Raw genomic sequence first — 20456 nt, forward strand, 5'->3', positions numbered from 1 at the left:
TGGCCAACATAGAAGCTTTGGACGCTCCTTGGCTTTTGCAACTCTAGCTTTAGCCTCCTCTTGAGCCTGACATTTAAGTAGGTCAAGTGCTTCTTTCCGTGTTTGTGCAGCATGCATCTGTTGAAGCATGGCTTCAGTTAACGGTTCATTGTATTTCTTGAGACGACTTCCATTAATGAAGTTAGGCATTTGCTCACCTTCTAGTGTCTCTAAACGCACTGCACCACTTGGAGTAAGCTCATTAATCACAAACGGTCCTAGGCCACGTTTCTTGAGCTTTCTCTTATGCTTCTTAAGTGTGTACAAGAGCACAAGGTCTCCTTTTTTGAATCGGCCAGTTGTTACATTTCTATCATACCATTGCTTCTGTCTCCTCTTCTCGGCATACATCCCCATTACCGCCCAATAAGCGGGTCTCATCAAGCTTTTCCAATTCGTCAACGCGTTGTGAAAGCTCATGACCAGTCCAATCCAATTGTTTAGCTACTCGTAGAGTAGGTACAAGAAATTCAATGGGAAGAATTGTGTCTAATCCGAAAGCAAGTTCAAATGGGGTTGTGCCCACAGATGTTTTATAGGCTGTCCTATATGCCCAAAGAACTGAGTGCAACTTTTGCTCCCAATCAGTCCTATGTCCCTCAACAATCTTTGTGAGTGCTGTGCAGAGAATCTTGTTAGTACTCTCAGCTTGTCCATTGGTCTGGGGATGATAGGGTGCAGAACGCTTCTGAATTACCATATATTCTTGAAGCAAAAATTCTATGACTTCATTTACAAAGTGTACACCTTGATCACTAACGATCTCAATAGGTAAGCCATAGCATGTAAACACGTACTCATACAAGAACTTGGCTGTGGTTCTGGCATCATTTTTTACTGTTACCTTTGCCTCTACCCATTTGGTCAAATAGTCGGTTGCGACTATAATATATTCTGCATGCGTGTGACGAGCTGGAGGTTTAATGGGACCGACAAAATCAATACCCCATTTTGCAAAAGTACGTGTGCTTAACATAGGCCGCAATGGCATATTGTCCTTTGTGATGGGAGGTTTGGTCCTTTGACAATCGTCACAACGTTTTACATATTCTTCGGCATCCATTTGTAAGGTTGGCCACCAAAGCCCAGACCACCTAATCAACTTAGCTGTGGTATTGCCCGAAAAGTATCCACCCCCAACACCTGCATGTGCATGAGTTAAGATTTTTAGATAGTCAGCTTCACATACACACATGCGTAAGTTTCCATCCTTGCCCCTCTTGTAGAGTTGGCCCTCTATCAGCATATAGTTTGCCGCTTCAATTTTAATAGCATGCTTTCGATGTTTAGGAATTTTTTGATCCATATGACCATGCTGAAGATAGTCCACAATATACTTACTCCAACTTGGTGTAGTTGAAATTTGGAATAATGTGATATTATGAATTGGAAATTTTACATAAAGCACAGTTACGAACAAATGTTTCAGCATTTGCATGCATGGTAGGCCACCATTGTCCATCCTGAGATATACGTCGCACACAAGTAGTAGCTGATGCATGGATTCCATCGATACCTGCATGTGCCCATTCCAAGATTTCCTCATATTGGTCAAGGTTAGGTATAAGCCGCAACACTCCATCATTACCCTGACGATATAATCTTCTTGAGATTAACTTGAACGGTCACCATAGGTCCACATTAGGACCCGCTAGTTGTATCTGCCCACTTGTCAAAATTTCTAAAATGGATTCAGACCATCTAGGAGCTGTCTCTACAAGGAAAAGTGTTGAATCTAACATATCATCATCCACACCCACAGGAGCTTCGCCAGAGGTGATTCAAGACAAGTGATCTGCCCTAAGATGAGTTGTTCCTTTTCGAACTGCCACTTCAAAATCAAACTCAAGAAGGATGATAAACCATCTTACAATCCTTCCAGTTGCACAAGGTTTATTCACCAAATATAGCAATGCTTGATGGTCCACAAAAAATATGAATTTGTTTGCCAAAAGGTAATGGCGAAACTTTTTCACTGCATATATCATGGACAATCATTCTCTTTCTGTTGTGGTGTAATTCTTCTCAGCATTGTTCAACTGTCGACTAGCATATGAGATTGGGAAATCCTTATTATGTTCTCCCGACTGAGCCAAAATACATCCAATTGCAAAGTTTGAAGCATCAATATGGACATGAAAGATTTGGTTCCAATCTGGTGCCCGTAAAATGGGTGCAGTCACTAATGCTTGCTTCAACTTTTCAAAGGATTCCTCACACTCATCAGTCCAATTAAACTTTACAAGAAGAGCATATAATGGTCTGGCTAGGACAGCGTACATGTAGATGAATCTACGGTAATAGCCACAATGTCCCATGAATGTTTGTACCCCTTTAGGGTTGATAGGCCGAGGTAATGAGACAATGACATCAATTTTATCGAGATCTGTTGAAATCCCATTGCGAGAAACAATATGGCCCAAAATTTTCCCTTGTCTTACCATGAATTTGCACTTGTCAGGATTCAAGCATATACGATAAAGTTGACACTTTTGAAACACAAGTCTGAGGTGTTCTATATGATCATCACGCTCTTGTGAGTGAACACATAAATCATCTATGAAGATCTCAAGAAATTGCCTAAGGTACTCCTTGAATACATGATTCATTAACCGCTGAAAGGTTGCTGGTGCATTTGTTAGACCAAATGGCATAACACGATAGGCAAAGATGCCATCTTCAGTAGCAAAGGCTGTCTTGTGTTGATCCTTTGGATCAATTGACACTTGATTGTAACCGGAGAATCCATCCAAGAAACTATATGCCTTTTTCCCTGCAACTCGTTCCAGAACATGATCCGTGATTGGAAGTGGGTAATGATCACGCACAGTAGCTGCATTTACCTTCTTGAGGTTTACACATACTCGAAGTTTTCCATTTTTCTTGGGCACCACTACAATAGGGGAGACCCATTCAGTGTGTTCAATCTCATAGATAAATTCTGCCTCTAAGGGCTTGTCTATTTCTTCCTTTATCTTCCGTGCAAAATTTTCATTGTAAGTATAAGGACGTTGCTTGGAGGGTTTTGCATCCTCTCGCAATGGAATTGTATGCTGACATATGCTTGGATCAACTCCTTTGAGGTCTTTATAACTCCAAGCAAAAACATCGCGATACTCCTTTATTGTTTGTATTAATAACTTCTCCTCATCTAAGGACAAGTCTGTGGCAATCCACACATAGCGAGGCTCTTCTCCTGGCTTAGCGATATCAATCTTTTTTGCATCTTCTGGACCATCGTATGAAATCCCTGGCATGCTTGGTTTTTGTCGCATGGGCTGTTGAAGAACAATCTTCCGATCTTGAAGAGTGTACTGTGTGAAATTGGGAGGAACATTTAGACCTTGTTCTTGTCCACTTGAGTCTTCACTCATTGAAGACCATGCGGTTTTGAGCTCTCCTTTGCCATCTTGCATCGGATTTTTTTGTTCAACCGTTGTCTTTGCACTTCCGACACTCTCTTTTGAATCGGTTTTAGACTTGAGTTTTGATACGTTCCCACTTCATCTGTGGAATGTCTAGAGGCTGTAGTTTTCCTGCATCTTGACTCTCTCTGTCTTGACTCTCTGACACATTAAGCATTGCCGCACATGATCAAGTCCATACTGATACATTCCCACTTCATCTGTGGAATGTCTAGAGGCTGTAGTTTTCCTGCATCTTGACTCTCTCTGTCTTGACTCTCTGACACATTAAGCATTGCCGCACATGATCAAGTACATCCTTTTTGAGTCCTGGCCAGAAGAAGCTTTTCTTCATAGACATATAGGTTTTTATAAACCCTAGATGTCCAGCTATCAGGCTATCATAGGCTTCTCTCAGAATCCTTCCCTTTATTCCCTCATCATTGGGAATGCATAGCCGATTATTATAATACATGCATCCTTCCTCCAATTTGTACCCAAGAACTCGACTCATTTCCTGAGGAGTCTTGCTTTCCTGCATTAGAAGGGTAGTAATAGGGGCAAATAATTTGTCCTGCATGATTCTCTCCCTTACTTCACTGATTAATGGATTTGACACCACTGTAATTGCAAACAAAGAGGCTTTTCTACTATTGAGCGCATTTGCCCCCACATTTTCTTTCTCTGGCCGATACTTAATTTCAAAATCAAATTCCTACAGGGTCTGCATCCATCTCCTTTGGAATAAGATCCACTTCAGACTTTGATGATCTGTCATCAAGGTGAACCTCTGTCCCAAAAGATGATGTCTCCATGCCTTTTCAGAGCATAAACTACTGAGAGTAACTCCAAGTCATGGTTGACATAATTTCTCTCATGTGTTCTGAGTTTTCAGGATTCATAGGCCACTACATGACCTTCTTGCATAAGAGCACCACCTAAGGCAAACCCACTGGCATAAGTAACAAAAGGTTTGGTAAAATCTAGCAATTTAAGGACATGGTTGGTTACTAAGGCTGTCTTCAACTTATCAAGAAGGCACTCTGACACATAGCAGACCACTGAAATAGAGTACTCTTCTTGAGAAGGTTAGTTAAAGGGGATGCTATTTGAGCATACCTGGGTATAAAGTTCCTATACCATCCGGTTAATCCTAGGAATCCTCTGACTTCCTTTATCGTCTTAGCCTTTTGGCTAATCTATGATTGCTTGGATCTTTGCGGGATCAGGAGAAATCCCATCTTAAACACTATGAATCCCAAATATTCCACCTGGTCAACAGAAAAAGAACACTTGCTCTTTTTTGCAAAAGAGTTGGTGCTTTCTTAGGATCTCCAGGACCTTGCACACATGATCTTTATGATCTGCAGCATTCTTTGAGTATACCAAGATATCATCAAAGAAGACAAGAACAAAATCATCCAAGTATTCTCTGAGAATATCCTACATAAGATGATTAAACATCCTCGGGGCATTAGTCAATCCAAACGGCATGACTATTGAATGCTATCTTCTTCGGGATGTCGTGTTCCTTGATTCTGATCTGGTAATACCCGGATTTGAGATCTATCTTTGTGAACATTTGGGTCCCACTTAACTGATCCAGAAGTTCATCAATCCTAGGAAAAGGATACTTATTTTTAATTGTTAATTGATTCAATCTCCCGTAGTCAATATACAGTCATAACATTCCATCTTTCTTTTGAAGAGAACGGGTGCACCCGAAGGTGAGACACTGGGTCTAGCGAATCCCTGCTCTAACAGTTGTCTTGACTGCTCCTTAAGTTCTATGGCTTTAGGGACTGGCATTTTGTATGCACACTGGGCTACTGGGGTTGAGCTCTAGGGGTTAATTTGATCTCATGATCTACTTCGCGAGATGGAGGTATCTCAGTCAGCTCTTTTGGGAACACATCTGCATACTCACTTAACCACTCTGGTTCTTTAGCCTTGCATTTTATATCTACCGGATTCATCTTAATGACATAAACAGCTTGCCTCTTTCTGAGCCCTTTTAACAATTTAGAGGCCTTGACTAATTGCAGCACCGGGGATCCGGAAATTCCAGTTCCTTGAACTTTATTCCCGTGAAGGTCAAGGAAAGAGATGGTTCCATTGTGACAATGAATGTCAGCCTGATTCTTATGGAGCCAATTCATTTATAAGGATTCCATCATAGATTCCCAAGGGTAGGACTCTGAACTGGCAATCTGTTACATTCCCATCTAGACTAAACTGAATAAGGTCTGTCTCAAGGTGTGTGAAAAGAATCTTTCCACTGGCCAATTTCACTTGCATAGGTTTCCCTGATTTTTGATTTAGGACTAACTTACGCGGACATCATGAGGAAATAAAAGAATGAGTACTACATGAATCAATCAAAAGCTTGAATTGCTTACCTTGGAACTCTGCTGGAGTGTGGAGGACTGAAAATTGATGATTCTTCCCCTGATGCTGAATTGTGGCATAGATTTGTCCTTTTTCTTCCTCCACTTCCTCAGCTATAGTGACGGCTCTAGCTGCTGAAGTTTGAGGTGGAACTCTCTCTCTTTGGTTACTCCAATTCTGGGAGGGAGTTTGGAGACTGCTTTGCATGGAGGCTGCAGGTTGAGTTTGCACTCTTCTGGGGTTGCCCTGGACTGATACGAAGGAGTTTGTCTCTGAACTTTGGGACCCTGGCTTCCTTGGCCCACAGAAGGAGATGTGCAATCATTAAGCTGGTGCCCAAACCCCTGACATCCCGCCGAAGCACCTGTTCTCACTTCGAATCTCTTCCCTCTGCATTCTTGAAAGAGCCGGAGTTCCTGAGAAAGAGCTTCGAGGAAAAGGTCTTTCTTCATTCCTGAAACTTCCTGTCTCCAGATTTTGATTGGGACCTTGGTGTCTCTTTGGAGGCAGAAGGTTGGAAGAACTTCATGGTGTCTGGAATCTCTTGTTTGAAGGATGAGGGAGCTGGCTGGGACGTTAATGATGAAGTCTTTGGCGAAGTCCTTCGCCATTCTTATAGCATTTTAGCCATGGAGGCTGGCTTGGCATTCTTGACCAAAGTGTCTAAAGGTTTGTTCATTCCTCAAATGAACCTGGCTGAGTTGCTCTTCGTCTAGCGATGGTGAGTACTTGAAGAGAAAAGAAAATGCGTGGTGATATTCTTCAATAGTTTTGCTCCCCTGGTTTAGCTCTAAGAATTCATTCATCTTAGTTTCTAAAAATCTGGGGGGACAAAATCTCTTCCTTAGATAAGCTTTGAGATCATTCCAGGACTAGGTATTCCTATCTAGATGGTTGGTGTCACAATGGTTTCTCCATGCCACCCTGGCTGTTTCCACAATCTTCAACTTGGCGAGAGCCATTTTTCTCCTCTCATTGTATCTCGTGACATCAAAATATTCCTCCATGGCCTCGACCCATTTCTCCACAGCCTTGCCCAAGTTCTCCCCTTCACCCTTGAAGGGTCCTGGCTGAGTTCTGTGAACAGCCTTGCGAACGTCAGGGTCAAGCTCTTTCTCATCAGTGAGAGGATCTAGCTATCGGCCACGGTTCGCTCGCCTCATGATTCTACCAAAAATGATACATTGTTAAATTTTTATTTTGATTTCGTCAACGAGATCCTAAGACTTAAGAGGTTTGAAAAATAATTGCTTAAACAAGGTAAACGATCTTATTGGAGATCTATGACATTTTTCCGAGTAACAGATCTTGCTTCTTCAATTTGTCAAATAATAAACAATCACCTATATAACAGGGAATTTTTCACAAAACATTTCTTTATTCATATAAAGGTTGTAATATGTACATAGAGCATCTCAGCTCCATAAAGTCAAAACCTCCTTGGGAAATGCATGACGGCGATACTAGGCTATAGACATGCCCCGATACAAATGTTCCCTTACTTCCAAAGGAGCTACTATCTTACTACTTGGGATAAAACATCTAAGAAGTCTATAGAAATGGCATGAAAGTTAGAAATCTCGAGGCGTGGGTGATACAAAATAACACCATGAATCACTTTTAACTTTAACAGGACCATGGCCAACGAGATATTCTCCCTCAGCATCATGCGCTGATTGCAAAGGAGGCATGGACATATTCCCTTGTGTGCCACTTGTGCTACCGTCTCTTCGTTGGATCTGGGAAATATAAATCCTCGAAATGGCTTGTGAGTCTGGCTCGGCTCGTTTGAGTCGTAAGCGGAAGAGACGATATGCTCGAAGGCAAAGGCAGTCATATCTTGTGATTGGGTGAGATCGAGAATACCGGATAAGTGTGGAACTTTCATCTATAAAAACAAATTCTTTGATTAAAAATCTTCATTAATGAAGCTTAAGGAATCAAAATACAATACGTAAATGCTCTTTCTGAGTTTTTATTATAAATTTGTGATAAGAATTCATTTTTCCTTATTAGCTTTCAACAAAGCTCTGATACCAGCTGTGAGACCCCCGCTCCCTCCGCGATGCCCCTCTGGGAGGGCGCTGGCGACGGAAATGGCGTCAGCCTCTTGCGTGGGACAGGAATCCACACTCAAGGCCTTGTCTCGATATCCATGGGCCTTGCCCATGGATATCGAGACAAGAGACTAGCCTGGCGGTTCCTCCGAAACCGAACCCGAAAAAACTTCTCTCGCCCGGAAGGCATGGGCGATTCCACCAGGGAAATCATCTAACGGGAGAATTGATCTAACGAGTCAAAGTCTTAAGTATCCAAACTGATCCGACCAAACTTGAAAGTCACATGGTCAGATCAAAGAAGAGACTTGCACTTGGTCCATAGAATCACCGCTTAGCGAGGCACAGCTCGCAGATTTCCTCCCACGGAACAAGGGTCTTCCTAGGACTTAATCTAACTAATGTAACTTAATCGTAACTATTTATATCGCAGGAATCTCTCGATCCAGCCTACCAGTCCATGGGTTAGCTAACTGCCCAACCACTGTATTGGTTGGATTCTTTTATAAACATTTGGTTATGTTTTACCTGGGTATTGAGGAAAAGAGTTCCCAGGCCCCCTAGCCGGCGCTTCAAGCAAAATTTAAGGTAAGCATACCACTTACACACCTGGCCGCCCCTCTCACAGTCGTGGTCTAACCAAAATTATTTGGTTTACTTCTAACTTTGATTCCTAAGTATTTTTTTCAAATAAAAATCTACTGAACTTCTAACTGTAAGGAAAATTCGAGCTTTATGAATTTCATTCCTTCCTAACCATAATAGATTAAGAAATGGTTCTATATGAGGATATCGGATTTTTATAAAAATACTCTTCTTCCATTAAGCTAATTTTGGATAAATATCAATTTGGTGATTTATCCACCTAAAATATCTAAGAATATTCTTTCTACCAATTTAATTATCAACCCTAATTTTCTAGGTGGAATTATGGTGAAAATTCCTCTTTTGTCTCCAAAATTTAATTTAAACCTTTCTCTACTTAAAATACCATAAAATTTGTTCTTTTAATTAAATATAAATATTTTTTTTTTGAATATTCTTAAAATTTCTCCTTTTGCATTTAAATGATTGAATTCCAAATGTAATGAAAATTCCTCTTTTATCATTTTAAAAAATTCTTATACATAAATTAAATTTATCAAAAATTTCTCTTTTTTTAAATTAAATAAAATATCCATTATATCAATTATGCCAACAATTCCTCTTTTACCACTTAATTACTTGGATCTCTCTTTTTGTATAAAAATAAATTTACCAAAAAATTTTCTTTTCTTTCAATTAAATATTTATGCATAAATACTAAAAATTTATTTCCCATGAATATGAGAAAAATCATTCTCTTTGCATAGGATGTCCAATCCTAGAATATGGTAGGAAGTCCTCTTTTAGCATTATGCATAAAAATAAGATATGTATTTTTTTCAAAAACATTTGCCATAGCTTCGCTGCTATTATTGATAATATTAAATTTTCCTAAAAGAATAAAACATTGTAATGAAAATAATATGACAGAAGATATATTTTTGAGCTTAAATCTAAACTATGAATTTTAATCATAATTTTAACCATAATCATAAACTTAATTATGATTATCCTTCTAGATTAAGCTTTCCCAAGGGTAGAATTATGGTGAAAATTCCTCTTTTGTCTCCAAAATTTAATTTAAACCTTTCTCTACTTAAAATACCATAAAATTTGTTCTTTTAATTAAATATAAATATTCTTTTTTTTGAATATTCTTAAAATTTCTCCTTTGGCATTTAAATGATTGAATTCCAAATGTAATGGAAATTCCTCTTTTATCATTTTAAAAAATTCTTATATATAAATTAAATTTATCAAAAATTTCTCTTTTTTTTAAATTAAATAAAATATCCATTATTTCAATTATGCCAACAATTCCTCTTTTACCACTTAATTACTTGGATCTCTCTTTTTGTATAAAAATAAATTTACCAAAAATTTTTCTTTTCTTTTAATTAAATATTTATGCATAAATACTAAAAATTTATTTCCCATGAATATAATAAAAATCATTCTCTTTGCATAGGATGTCCAATCCTATAATATGGTAGGAAGTCCTCTTTTAGCATTATGCATAAAAATAAGATATGCATTTTTTTCAAAAACATTTGCCATAGCTTCGCTGCTATTACTGATAATATTTAATTTTCCTAAAAGAATAAAACATTGTAATATGACAGAAGATATATTTTTGAGCTTAAATCTAAACTATGAATTTTAATCATAATTTTAACCATAATCATAAACTTAATTATGATTATCCACATGGGCTTGCAATTTCCTCTTGAAGCATGGTGCTCAGGGGATCTTCTGATTTCTGTGGGGTTGGTTTAAACTCTTAATTAGAGGTGGCAATCATTGCTGTTTATTGTTGCTTTATCATTGGGGTGGGTGTTAGAGACATGACTTTTGGTCTACAAAATAATCCTTGCTTTAATGCTTGATAGAGACTTTGATGCTTGTGTGACCAAGTGTTGTAGTGAGGGTGTCTTTGCCTTTGAGACCTATGTTATGCAAAGAATCACATGTATTTTATGTTACCATAGAGGGATCGTGCGCCAAGGGTGTGAACTATTTGGTCACGATTTTGGAGCTCCCTCATTACACCTGTGAGGACTTTCAAAAGTGGGAGAGCAAACACCTTTCTTATGTTACTTGTAAACACATTTACTTTATGTTCTTGTAAGTGCTTAACTTGGCTGCATAGACTCATTCCTTTATGCATCAAGCTGCTCTATCTAAGGTGGAATTATTTTAGGCCCTATCAGGATGCATGTCTTACACTATGCCTTGACAATATGTCATGATGCTGGATGGGATATCATAATCCCCTATAGAAAAGGATAATTAAGACAAACGAGTCTTGTTTTGTGGTGTTAGACAAAAGTAAGTTTTGAGTTTGGGTGATTTGTCTATTGTCTGGTCATTTAAAACTATCATAGACTACTTATGCAAAGAGTGTATTAAGGACAAATGAGCCTTGTTTTGTGGTGACCAACAAAAGCGAATTTTTTATTTTGCAACAATGACTCTCTAACTACTTTGGAGCTCTTAAAAAATTCTTCTATGAAGACTTGGGAGGAATATGAAGATACATGAGAGTTCTATTATAGTGTTGGATCTAGGTTTGTTTGTTTGATGGTGTAGTGTTCCATTGGTGACCTGCTTCCCATCTGTGTCTTATACCTATGATATATTTATAGCTTGCATATGTCAAGGGTGACAATGAAGCCAAAAAGATGATTTTTTTTATGCTTTCATATCGAGAAAGTTGTGCTCCGCTAGCTTCTTTATCTTAACATGCAAAATGTATGTTTTGATATTATCATTGGAAAATCCAATTACTAGAGTTTTTGCACTCGCTCGGAGATGTTTCCTACTCGATTTCAGTCGCTCAGAGTGTGTTCATCCTCGTTGGTAAAGTGCCATTATCTATGCAAGATGGCAACATGAAGTACTTAGCAGATGTACTCATGTTCCAAATATTACAAAGAACCTGGTCTCTGTTGGACAGATGGTTGAGCAAGATCTGCAAGTGAGGTTTAGTTCTCAAGGATGTTTTGTGAAAGACTTCAAAAATCAGTGTCACTTGGTTACAAAGGGTAATAGAAATGACATGGTGTTTACTTTGGATGTGAACATGTCTGAGGTAAAGGAAGCCATGTTTGTGCATGGAACAGGTGTCATTATACAGATATTGACATATGGCACAAGTGCATTAGTCATGTGAATATACAATGACTGAAGTCTATATGCACGCCGCCCAAAATATTATTGCAGGTTTGCCAAAGTTTAAGGTTGATGGTATGCATAAAGTATGTGATGCATACCAACTTGGTAAGCAGGACAAACATGCTTTCCCACATGAAAAGCATGTCACTGCAAGGCCATTAGATGTTATACATTCACATGCATAGGGACCGACCAAGACTGGAACAATTGCAGGTTGCAAGTATTATGCACGGGGGGTCACTCATAAATATGTAAGCGTAGCACGTGAGTAGAAGGCCTTTTTTACACATTTTTTACATACAGAAGGGTACCATTTGAAGGGCGCATTTACAGATTGAATAGAAAAAGGGTATGTTTTATTCATAAAAATTTTATAGAAAAGGGTTTTTTTAATTAGGCCTTGAACGCACATGATATAGAGAGTTTACATATAGTGAACCCCCGAGACCTGTATTATGTTACATTCATTAATGACCACACTAAGAAAGTGTGGGTTTACTTTATGAAGGAGAAAAGTGACGTGTTTTCTCACTTTCAGAGATTTAAAGTCTTGGCCGAGAAGGAAAAAGGCTTGCAGATAAAGCGCCTGAGATCAGATGGTGGGGGAGAGTATTTCTCTGATGAGTTCAATGGTTTTTTGAGAAACTAGGGAATCAAGAGACAATTTACATATAGGTACACTCCGTCAACAGAATATGTAGCATGGTAGAATGACGCACATTGAGGTGCATTATCACTTTGTGAGGGAGAAGATTTTAGGCAGGTGATGTAGATCTAGTATATGTCAGCACACAAGATCAGGTGGCTAACATGCAAATCAGAAGCTCCGCAAGTTTAGGAGCTTACTTGGAGTGCACTCTGTGGAGTTGAGCTTAACTTGCATGTAGCTAGAGGCAGTAGTCAATGGCTTCGGCCGTGATGGAGAGAGATGCCATAGGGTTAGAAGAGGAAGATGCTGAGGGAAGAGTAAGGAAATGAGGAAGAACCCTACTAGTTGGAAGAGGAGAACGAAGGGATAAGTACACTCCTCTCACCATGATAAAAAATCACTAAAAAAAGAAAAGAAAAACTTTTGAGAATATCCTTGACCTCTAGGAGAGTCCCACCATTATCATCAAATTTTGTCTTATCTATGGATGACTCCGCCGGTCCTCACTAGGGAACTCACAGACTAGCTACACAATCACTATGGCTTAAGGAAAGGAAGCGTGGATCCTCAGTATACCTGTCAAGGCTTGGTTGACCTCACTGGCTACACATGTAAGACCTATGCTTCACGCCGTCTATAGTGCTCTCCAACCACCTCCTAGCACCAGTATCCCCACATACCACTCACTCACACTACACCACACCCATAGACCTCTCACTCACACCACACCGTCAGAGATAGAAAATACCACACGATCGTAATACTATATACCAAAAATGCAGAGAAAATAATACACTTGAGGAGTGATCCGCTTTTCTCCTCCCCCCTCTTCTTACAACCCCGACTCCTTCTTAGGTGTCCTCCTCCTCGAAGTTCCAACCATTCATCATGCTGTGTAGAGGGAAGATCTTCCACTTTCGGTGTCACACTCATCGGGAAAAGGTAAATAGTGATAAAAGAGGATCTCGCCCTACCTTGGGAAAGGGAGGGGACTGTTCCATCCATGAGTATACTTGGCCAAAGAGGTGGCCATGCCCATCCCTCGGAAAAGGTGTATAGTACTCGATGAAGACCTCTCTGTTGTTGAACAAAGGGGTGTACCACTCATGAGTACCTTTGGAGTTGGTCATACACATCGTAAGTGCATCTGGTAGTGGGAGGACCCGATGGGTAGGAGATGTCGAAGGGCACCGGTGGTGATGGCGGTCAGAGTGTGGTCACGAAGGTTAGAGGTAATAGTGGGAGTCTCTCTTGGTGGAGTGTGGAGGACCTAGCTACCTGTCCACAATGACAAACATCATCAATTTCTTCCCCCTTCACATCCCAAGCATGTGCCACATGATATCTCACCACTTGTGATGAGAGGTAGAGATTGGTTCAGGAGTAAGTGGCCCAAATTATCACAAGAGCTAAATTTTTGGTTGCTTGGCTACCCCAAGATCCTGGAAAGTACATGCTACAACAGTGAGTGCTTCACGCACTCCCTACTCAAATGGCAATGAAGATGAGAGAGACCTTTCCACCCCAAGAAACCCTGTAACCTCAAGGGACTTCAATTTATGCAATAACAACTTAAGAAAGGGGCCACCCCACTTAATCCCCTCGTCGAAGACTACATGGTGACCCCAACTAGTAGTGCTTCGACTTTTGCCCGGGTCCCTAGCCACCAACCAAACCCAATACCATTTTTGAACCATCAATCGGCAAGAAAAGCTACCCCCCAATCCCAAGCTTATATATTAACACTGTCACCAGTGGCCCCACCTACTTACACTTCCCTCCCCCATGGCTACTTATGTACCAACCCCTCAACCGCCCCAGGTAACATCATCTCAGCAGGGAGCTCAAGTAGTTGTGGTAGCGTATACCAATACCCCTCATCCCCGAGCAACACTAACATACAACCCCCTGTCTATGCAAATCAAATATCAAGCAAAAACTCTCCCAAATTTTATTAGCAGTACCTCCCACCAATGCCAACCTCACAAACACCCTAAGCCTATTGAAACCCACCCTCGATGGTCTATGCAGCAACTCCTCCAGTATCTCTTGAAAAGATGTAGAGTGGCAGAGAGCTTGAGCTATTTCAAGCACACACACTCAAACAAACCCTAGAAGAGAACACGCAAGGTGAGAGGCCAAAAAATTCTTCTTCTTCTTTTCACACAACAAAAGAGGTCTACAAACAAGATAAAGTGACTAACACACATAATAGAGTATATACAAGCAGTCCATAATGTGAACACCCAACTGTATACTGCTAAGATTGTCACAATATATGATAACCTTTCTCTCCACATGCAACCCCAAATCAACAAAGTAGCTTGTGTAACCAAGCTACCTCACATGCTACCACTGCAGCACCTCTGTACTCGACGAGGCAACTGTGGGCTGCTTCTTGTTGTTCCATGTCACAGTAGCACTCCAAATGAAAACATAAATCCACTGGTAGATCTCATATCTGAGATGCTACCTGCCCAATCTGCATATGTGTACCCATATAGCTCCAATGGTACACCTGCTACATAAAACAATGCATAATCAACAGTGACCCTCAAGTACTAAAGTGTACATCACACACTGTCAAGATGTGGTTTGTGGGGAACCTGCATAAACTGGGTCTCTAAGCCAACAATGTAGCTCAAATTGGCCTGCTGATCATGACATAGAACAAACCACAATCTTCTTGTACATAGTGGGATCCTCCAACACATAACCTGCATCCACACTAAGCTTGCCATTTTGATCTAATGGCACCGAGATTCACTTACAATCAGCCATCCCATACTTAGACAACATGTCCAATACATATTGTCTCTGTGACAAACAACCAAATACCCTCAGGTGTGCGAATGACCTCAATTCCCAAAAAGTAGTGCAGATCTCCCAAATTCTTCATCTTAAACTTTCTTTTGTTCGTATGCTCAATCTCTTCCAAGTTGTCATCCTCAATAAGATCATCTACATAAATGGTGATGATCACAATACCCTTATCACTTTGTACATACAAAGAGTGATCTGTATCTGCCCATATGAAAACCAATAGTGACAAGATACTCAGTAATCTTATCATGCCATGCTCGTGGAGCTTGCTTCAGCCATACAAGGCCTTATGAAGCTTACATACATACTCTGCGTTACCTGTATCCTCAAAACTTGGTGGCTGATCCATATACACCTCTTCTTGCAAGTCACCATGCAAGAATGCATTTTTTACATCCATCTAATGTAAAAACCAGCCTTTAGCTGCTGCAGCCACCACAATCACAACTCTCACAGTTGCCATCTTTGCAACTGGGGCAAATGTGTCCTCATAATCAATCCCATGTGTCTACGCATATCCTTTGGCTACCAATCTAGCCTTGTACCTGCTTATGCTACTATCATTGTTATGTTTCACTTTATATATCCACTTATAGCCAATAGCTTTCTTGCCTTCAAGCAATGGCACCAAATCCCAAGTCTTATTTCCATACAATGCATCCATCTCCTCACACATTTCCAATAGCCTCATCAAAACATGTGGGTTCTACAACCTGCACAACTAAGCCATGTAAGCATAGTGATATGCCACATAACCATCATAAGTCAACCTTTGCACAGGGTTTTTATCTCTTCCAAATCTTCGTAGCTTTGCATTCATAGCTTTCATAGCCTTCTTCACACCAAGTGTCCTCATTGCTGTAATCCCAAGCGACACAAGTAGGCAAGCATGTAGTGTTGGACGCAGCCATTCGCGGGGTGTTTATTGGGTAAGCTATGGCAGTCGGCTTACACAAGCAGGCAAGCGTGTGGTGTGCAGCTAGCTAGTAGGCCAGCCTGGCACTGTTTGTAATGGGAAGCTGCCTGTGCAGTCGACGCGGGTTGGTTCCCAGAAAGGCTAAACTTCACGGTGGAGAAAAGCCTTATTAATGCTGTTGATCAAGCGTACATGCGGAAGGACTTCATCTACAAGACGCCAGCTCCGCTGATCGCCGTCGACGCAGACAGCCGCTGCTGCTGCTGCTATCTTGCATGATGGGTCTGCTCAATAATTTTGGCAATAATCATCATACTATTAGGAGTCCTAATAAGAAAATCGGCATCTATTACGATGCAGTGGACATTACGCTCTTCTATCAACGACGCAGGCTCGATTCCGGCATTCTATCAACGCCACCACGACACCACCCTTCTTGACCTGCAAATGAAGAGCGATAGAAGCATCTCGTTGGAAGCAAGACCATAGCCGCCCAGGTCAGAATTAAGGTCGGCAGAATGGCCTCCAAATTTCGATGCTCAGATCGCGCCTCCTTTCCAAGAGTTGCACCTGCACAGTTGCATCCCACCACCGATTAAATGCCATCTCCACACGTGTTTGCTAAGGTGTAGGCAAACTCCTGCCATCCACCACCTTGTAGCCCATCCCACCTCATGATGCACCCATCAGCGATGCTTGTATAGAGGCCTTTCCCGTGTGAGTCAATAGCCAAGCTCTGAGTGCCCATGAAGCCGTCTATAGACCATTTGCGAGCTTGCTTTAGCCATCTCGAGGAAAGTTGAGCGACGAGAGAGCGGGTTGCTCCACATGTTTGGCTATGAAGTTGGGGTTGTTACTAATGATACTGAGGTGGAAGGGGTCTAGGACCAAGAAGACAAGAAGAGGGCGACACAGAACACTATGGCAAAGGTACCCATGAATGGAGAACATAAGAGCTTGGACTTTTGCTCGACCCAAGACAAGCTTGATGTGGATCCACGTTTACTTGGAAGTTGGGCGCCATAGCAGCCCGGGTCGATGTGGGCTGCTTCCCAGCTTTTTTTTCACTCCATGGCCATGGCCAACAAGCTCATAGCCATGGCCATGTGTGATCATACTTGAGCTCAATGATGTTTAAGAGCTATAACACCTTTTTCCAATGGGGTGGTTGTGTTGTTTTGATATTGAAGAGCTTCAATATGCCTTGAATTAGCTTGGTATTCACACGAGTTCATCTTGTCCACTACAAGAGCATGCTCTACATGTCCACAAGAGCATTAATTAGCTCATTCTATAGCAGCCCTTGTCCACTTCTATTTTGTAACAACCCTTGTACTTAAAACCCTCCTAGTATCTTGCATCATTCCATTACACTCGCCAAACCCTTCTCTACCCAACTCCTATGGCTTTACTACTTGTTTGGTTGACTCCTATGGCTTTAGTACTTGTTTGTTTTTAATTTTGTTAATTTTTGTCATGAGTCATTCTTGCTAGAAATTTTTTGCAGTCCCATTTCAAAATTTTCACCTGATGGCCTCCACTTGGTATTGGTGGTTGTGGATTTTCCCATGGATGTTGCATCTTAATTCAGTTTGATTTTCCCATGGATGCTGCATCTTAATTTAGTTTGTGCCATTTGATTCATTTATTGGGTATGCTACCCCAAGATTACCATTTGATATAATTGTCATCTCCAATGAGGTATGACTACTCCCTATCCAATTTTTATGCATACATGTCCACAAGATGTCAGGGCTTGGTATGAGAGAAGAACTTTAATATGCATTCTATGATGAAAAAGGATGCATCAGATGATCCCCCTTTTCTAGCACACGGTTCATTAAGAAATTTGTGACACCTTGATGTGAAGTATGTTTTTTGCTTTTCCTAAATTTGTTTGTGGGTTGGCAGGTAAGTCAAAAAGAAAGCGCATAGCCAGTGTTGTTGAGCCGCTTATGGATCACATTAATGATGACTTGTTTGCCAATGAGGATGCTTTAGCTCGTATGTTGCCCTCATATGTGGATGATTTGGTGTCACTATAGTGTGTTGCCCTCATATGCGGATTATTTGGTGTCACTATAGTATGTTGCCCTCATATGCGGAGGCTATAGCTCAAACAATGGTTGCTGACAAGAACTATCGTATGTTGCCCTCATATGCGGATTATTTGGTGTCACTATAGTATGTTGCCGTCATATGCGGAGGCTATAGCTCAAACAATGGTTGCTGACAAGAACTACCAAAAGAATGTCACGAACACATCGTCCGGCATCGTGCTTTTATGTGGATGATGAGTGTGAGGAGGGTTAGATAGTGTGGTAACAATCAATCGAATGAAAACTTTTACTCTCTTTATTTGTCTAGTCCCATGTTTCCTTGAGGTCATTTTTATCATCGCATACATAATTTGAATTCCATTTGGTTTTTCTTTGGTTCATGGCTCTCACATGTGTTGATAGATTGTCAAGGTGAATCAATGCTTGTAAAAATTGTTTACTTTGGTTGCAAACCACATGGTTGTAGGGTGAGGAAGCCTTGGCTCATGGCTCTCACATGTGTTGATAGATTCTTAAGATGAATCAATGCTTGTAAAAATTGTTTACCTTGGTTGCAAACCACATGGTTGTAGGGTGAGGAAGCCTTGGTTGTTTCATAATAATTTTAGTACTTTGAATATGTTGCGTGATTCACCTTTTATGATTGCATGTTGTTTGATAACTCTAAAATGACAATACTTGTCAATACATTCAAAGCTATAACAAAACCTTGGATTGGAGGTGGGCGCTATTTGCACTCTGATTTCTTTGCCAACCACCTCGGTCTCTTTGGTTCCCCCTGCTGGCCTCTTCCACCTGTATATGATTACTGCCGCTCTGTAAATCATTGGACTGTTGTTGTCCAGAATTTTGATATCCTTGTTGGCCACCACCTTAGTATCGACCACGACCTCTACCTCTACCTCTACTTGAATTAGAGTAGAAGGTCTATTTGATGTATTCTTACTTTGTGAAGAAGAGTCCTCACCTAGAGACTTTTCTTCTATTATCAACATAGACACCAAGTCCCAGTAGTTGGAAACATTCTCTTTGACTGCAACAATGGAGGTCTTGAATACCTTGTACTCTTTACCAAATCCATTCAAATAGGCACACCAAATCATCATCTTCCACGAATACATTGATAGACCCAAAGCATTCAATAATACCCTCCATCTTTAAAGCATACTCGTTGATAGACATGCTTCTCTTTTCCACAATATGCAACTCTTATTTTAGCTGCAGTTTCCTCGTCTTTGTAGTGGTTTGAAACATCTGCATACAAGGTTCTGCCATGCAACTAATAGAGTGTTGGAATCATGTATGTGTCCTATCATTGTGTTTGTGACATTGATCAAAAGCTAATACATGACTTTCTTGCACCCTGCATCCAATCGTTAAATATATCTGTTGGAGTGGCATTCTCTTTTCCACAATATGCAACTCTTATTTTAACTGCAGTTTCCTTGTCTTTGTAGTGGTTTGAAACATCTGCATACCAGGTTCTGCCATGCAATTGCTAGAGTGTTGGAATCATGTATGTGTCCTATCATTGTGTTTGTGACATTGATCGAAAGCTAATACATGACTTTCTTGCGCCCTCCATCCAATCGTTAAATGCTTTTATATCAGTTGGAGTGGCATTCTCTTGAAACAACTTTGGAAGCTCCTCATTGTCTCCTTGGACATAGTCCCAAAATCTTTTACCCATCAAAAAATTGATCATTCTAAACTTTCAAGCATGAAAGTTGTTTTTGTCGAGCTGTTCACTAACAATTTAATTGAATCTGTCAGACATATTAGCCTGCAACAATCAGGAACATGTAAACATATAATTTTTGTATGCAACTTGTAGCACAGTAGCATCTTCTGTGAAGACTGTTGCATTAGTACTTTAGCACAACTTGTATGTCACTAGATTTGACCAAAGTACATGTACATATATGCAATATCAATAATACATGTGCAAGCACTGTCTGCACTTTCAAAATATACTGCTGCACTACAATAACTACATTTTGACCGGAGACAGTTCTCTATTAGAAGTTCCTGAAATTGTAAAAAATACTTTGCAATGACCGAATGGAGATCGAAACGCATGTGAAATACATAAAGGGAAAGTACTCTCCTACAATAACATACAATGGTTGAGTGAACCCGACTATATGAGTTGACGTTATAACTATGATATAACTCTATTACTTCAAAGTGGCCATCATACATAGTCTGTCATCCACTCGGCGTATCAACCATAATCTCACTAACCGCTAGTGGCATAAGTGTGGAAGCTATCACCCAGGAGGGTCATCAATGCACTAGTTGAGCTTGAAATCTCAACAACAAGTTTGAGGTACAGAGAAGCACCCCAAATCCACCACAGCT

The sequence above is a fragment of the Cibotium barometz genome, chromosome 27 (genome assembly GCF_041138505.1).
Source record: "Cibotium barometz isolate CiBa-2024 chromosome 27, ASM4113850v1, whole genome shotgun sequence".
In the NCBI taxonomy this organism is placed as follows: domain Eukaryota; kingdom Viridiplantae; phylum Streptophyta; class Polypodiopsida; order Cyatheales; family Cibotiaceae; genus Cibotium; species Cibotium barometz.